Raw genomic sequence first — 5,664 nt, 5'->3', positions numbered from 1 at the left:
ACCACAGCCCGGTTGGTCCGGCACTCCTTGGAGGAATAAATCTAGTTTCCTCTTGAAAATGTCCCCGGTTGTTCCGGCAATATTTCTTATGCTTGCTGGGAGGACGTTGAACAACCGCGGACCTCTGATGTTTATACAGTGTTCTCTGATTGTGCCTATGGCACCTCTGCTCTTCACTGGTTCTATTCTACATTTTCTTCCATATCGTTCACTCCAGTACGTTGTTATTTTACTGTGTAGATTTGGTACTTGGCCCTCCAGTATCTTCCAGGTGTATATTATTTGATATCTCTCTCGTCTTCTTTCTAGTGAGTACATTTGGAGGGCTTTGAGACGATCCCAATAATTTAGGTGCTTTATTGCGTCTATGCGTGCCGTATATGTTCTCTGTATTCCCTCTATTTCAGCAATCTCTCCTGCTCTGAAGGGGGAAGTGAGTACTGAGCAGTACTCAAGACGGGACAACACAAGTGACTTGAAGAGTACAACCATTGTGATGGGATCCCTGGATTTGAAAGTTCTCGTAATCTATCCTATCATTTTTCTGGCTGTCGCAATATTTGCTTGGTTATGCTCCTTAAACGTTAGGTCGTCAGCCATTATTATTCCCAAATCCATTACATGCTGTTTTAATACTATGGGTACATTTGATTGTGTTTTGTACTCTGTATTATGTTTAAGGTCCTCATTTTTACCGTACCTGAGTACCTGGAATTTATCACTGTTAAACATCATGTTATTTTCTGATGCCCAGTCGAAAACTTTATTAATATCAGCTTGAAGTTTTTCAATATCCTCAGCCGAGGTAATTTTCATACTGATTTTTGTGTCAAATCCTTTAATTAAATCCTTTAAAAAGGATAAATCCTTTAATTGGTTGAAATTGGTTTTAACATTCGAAATCTAATTTGTTGATGTTAAATAATATAATATGTTGATGTTGATAATATAAGGTTCAAATTTATTAAGATACATACTTTAAAAACTATTTCTATTTGATACCAACAGTATCACGTTAAGAGAAGCGTCTCGCCTTGCTAACCCAAGTATAAAATATATAAAGAAACGGTGCAACTGTACTGGTATCTGCAGTACAAATTTATGTCCCTATTTAAAAAAAAAAAATAAACTGAACCAATCACTGCCACTCCTCACACCAATGCAACAATAAAGAGAGTGATAACAGTGCTTCACATTCGATAATGTTAAATTATTTAACAAATGACGAGATAATGAACTTTGGAACAAATGTACAGCTCTCTGACCTTCATATAAAATCTGCATGTGACCTCATCAAACAAACTGTGCCAAGCCTAGAAGGCCTTCATGACCCAGCGTGGTAGCGGGACCTCTCCTGGCCAGTTACAATTGGTGAATTTATTCAAATTATCCAAGTTGATGGTTGTCACTTGTCACTGGGCCACCGTTTCCAACATTGGAGTAACTGGACAAATTAACATATACGACACCAGGCATAAATTACCATCCAAATCTACTGAAGTTATCTTGTATGCTCTTGCTAATTGCCAGGATGATAAGCTGATATGCAATATAATGAATGTCAGCAGACACAAGGACTCAAGTATGAGTGGGGTATATGCTGTGGCGTTTGCTGCATCACTTGCAAGTGGTGTAGATCCGGTGAACCTCGTATGATATGCAGAATGAGACAACATCTTCAAGAGAACTTTAAAGGAAAGTGTCTCATCTCATTCCCTGCAGCTCAGACACTGAGAAGAAAACGAATCCTCCGGTCATGCTCGATGGAAGTGTACTGCATTTGCAGAAAGCTAAATGATTTGAAGCTGATGGTATGCTGTGAACGTTGCAATATTTGGCACCATGGATCATGTGTAGGTGTTACAGAATGTAATGATGATTCGTGGATTTGTTTTTTGTGCGCTAGCAAGTTGTAAATTATAATTTAAAATACTTAATTAATACATTATTATTATTATTATTATTATTATTATTATTATTATTATTATTATTATAACCTTACCAAATGCTTTGCTGAATCAAATAATGTTATTACTTTCAATGTGTTACAATAGCATAATTAAGTGCTGCAAGTGTCAGGTCTTTTATATAGTCGGTATTTGTTATATTCTGTACTCTTTTTATGTTATTTAAATTTCAAATAGAATAGTTTTTAAAGTATGTATCTTAATAAATTTGAACCTTATATTATTTAACATCAACAAATTAGATTTCGAATGTTAAAACCAATTTCAACCAATTAAAGGATTTATTCTTTAATGTTAAAAATTGTTCAAACTGAAATAAATATATAACACTGTACGGTACAGTTGTGTTTAATTATGTTTTGCGATTCCTTTGGAAAAGGTATTTGTGCACCAAGTACTACTAGGTCATTATGAGATATGCTGAATGTTGTCAATATACCATCTGAATACGCCTCACTTTGCGTTCATCATTGGACGTCCTAATGATTAAGGTCCACAAAAGGACTTAATCAGACCTCAGTGGATATTTTTACTCTCCCTCTCTCTCTCTCTCTCAGAGCATCCCTTTATGTGTTGTATGTGGGTGCTGAAGTTCAGTCTCTTGTCTATGTACCCAAGCAAACCCAAGCAAACTACTGTGGAAATGTGCAGGACAAACATATCAATTGTGACACTAGCTCTCCACATATAGCATTTGCTTAATTTAGAAACTGTACTTGTGGTCGATCTCGAACACATGTTGTTGATGTGACGATGTGTTATGAATTTTGTGGCTAGCTCCTCAAGATTGTAACTTGCTTAGATAAATAAATTGTGTGTTCAGTCCCTGAACCCATTATGTGATAAATTAACTAAACTAAAAACTGTAGTATGGCGACGAAACCTGAACTGCATAATGTAAATAGGGATTAACCAGAAAAAGATATAGGTGAAGAATAACACCAGGTAACTGTAAAGCTGCCGCCCAGTTGGGTGGGTGTGGAGCACATGACTGTAAAGCTGCCGCCCAGTTGGGTGGGTGTGCAGCAAGACTAGTAACTGTGTGACTCACCATAAATGTAAAGTGCCTTGTATAGTGACTGTTGTGAGCCTCTTGTTGAATCACTTGTGACACAAAAGATTACTGATGTGTGTATTTGTGGTGGTGATTAAATATGTATGTGAATGTATATATGTATGCGTATGAATATGTACATGTATGCATAAGTATGTGTACATTAATAATTTTGTAACTAGCGTCAAAAGATTGTTATTTGCTTAGCTAAACGAACTAGAGGGTTCAGTTCCTGAACCGATTATGTGCCTCTGTAATCCTTTACACCACCGCATACGGGATGTGTATTATGGGGTGCATAATAAAGAAAGAAAATGAATGGACCGAACCCCACAATTCATTTAGCTAAGCAAGTTACAATCTTTATGAGCTAGTTACAAAATTCACTAAAAGTCGTCACATCATAAATGGGTTCGAGATCGACCACAAGTAGTGCATTACATAAATTTATCAGTATTGTGCAGCCTGTGATCCTCGCCTGGCTGGATACTGATACCTAGGTAATTTTCATGTGTCCGGACACCGGCGATAAGGTTGTATTATTTATTTAACTTAAGAGATATATATTTTTAAATGTTGTCACATTAACGACTACATCTTCCTTTCTTCTGACATATAGATTTTTAAGATTAATTAAAATTTATGGAAACTAATTATACAATTTATTGGCTGGTGTGCAGGGCTTCACACTCTCAGAGCAAGCCATCAAGTAACTATCAAAACGCATATATCTTCGTTTTCACTTCAGTTATATTTATGACAAAGGATTTTAAATGTATCCTATATTTCTACCTTTCTGATGACATAAATACTTTCGTTAATTACAATATCTAGATCAAACTAATATTGATTTTCAAAAGGTTGTATATTTTCCATCAATGGAGAGCATCAGCCAAGAAGCCTTCTTTAAAATATGAATATCTTTCCTCACCTAATAAGACCTAATCTCTGAATAAAACGCAAAAAAAAACTTGATTGTAACCTATCCACCGCTGCCCATTGGATGGGGGAGAGGGGGTTATGTGTAGGATAAACATATCAATTGTGACACTAGCCCTCCATATATGTCAGTTGCTTAAATTATAAACTGTACTTGTGGTCGGTCTCGAGCCCATTGTTGATGTGACAATGTGTATTGACTTTTGTAACTAGCTTATCAAGATTATAACTTGCTTGGCTATATGAATTGTGGGGCTCATTTCCTGAGCCCATTATGCGCATCTGTAACACTCCACTATCGTCCATAGGATGGGTATGGAGTGCATAATACATGAACTAAACTAAGCTCTGCCTTTTTGATAATATATACAATTATTAGCTTTATTTGTGAATCTCAATTAATTAAACAATATATCACAGAGCCTGTAGGGTTCGGTGAGATGAGCGAAGAGACATGGGAGATTTTACATAAGTACAGTACATGGTAGTTTAAGTAGCGAACGCATGTCAACGAATAACGAGTATATATAACAAAACCATTGTCCTATGAAGTCGATTTAACTTCCAAACATATATTTTTTAATTAATGTTAAATGTTTTCTGGCTAGTTATGTTAGATTTTATTAAAAATACGTATTCTACTTGTTAACATTATAATTTAAATTTGTGATAATTTGAGCAGAGAAGTGCGACAACTGGATATGCCAACAAACACTTTCCAAACAACGATATATCTTGGATAAGTCGCTCCACAACATTGACGCTTGGACCGTCGACTTCCTTTGATGCTACTTATTTCATAATGAAATTATATTAGTTTGGAGTAAATATATGTTTTCTCATGTTCTGCATTCAGCACCCACATTATAGTGAGTAAATATACCATATTACTTCATTACTTAAATAATGCTAGGAGGGTTTGAGTAGCTTTGGGTATTTAGTGCACAGAATCTCCAATAGATGGGGCGAGAGTCGCCCCATCTCTCTCACCCGAGAGAGAGTCGAAACTTAATTTAAAATTGATATATCTTTGTTCTCGAACATGATATATTTCATTTGGTGCAATTATAATAATGTTCATATATCGGTCTTTCTGGAGGCATATAAGATTTTAGGCTTTATTAGCGTATCTTTGTTAATTATACAATATATCGGCAAGTGCGTAGGCGTCTGCACTCCATGCCCGACAAGCTACTGAGCGCTACTATAAAAACATATGTATCTTCACTTGAGCTATAAATATGTCTATTGTAATGAATTTAAAATGAAGCTCTTATTTCTATCTTGCTTAAGACTTATAAAACATTTGTGTTTATTAACGAATTTACGTGAAATAAACATTGATCTGAGAGAGAGTTGCTCTGTCGTTCAGTCTGTACGGGGTGGGAGCTCCGTAATTTTTAAAATACAATAATCTTCATTAGAAATTTAAATATGTCTATAGTAAAGTGTTTAAGTGAAGCTTATATGTCTGTCTTTCTTGAGACATATAAAACATATATGTTTACTAACGAATTCACGTGAAATAAACATTGTTCTGAGAGAGAGTTGCTGGGTCGATCGATCTGTCCGGGGTCGGAGCTCGGCTATTATAAAAGTACACGTATCTTCGGTTTAAATTTAAATATGCCCATGGTAAGGTATTTAGAATGAAGCTTCCCAGCAAACATTTTCACGTTTTTAAAACATTCTAAAAACAACATT

Source organism: Procambarus clarkii, unplaced genomic scaffold, assembly GCF_040958095.1.
Source record: "Procambarus clarkii isolate CNS0578487 unplaced genomic scaffold, FALCON_Pclarkii_2.0 HiC_scaffold_299, whole genome shotgun sequence".
NCBI classification, from domain to species: Eukaryota; Metazoa; Arthropoda; class Malacostraca; order Decapoda; family Cambaridae; genus Procambarus; species Procambarus clarkii.
Note: the sequence above shows the minus strand (reverse complement) of the source record.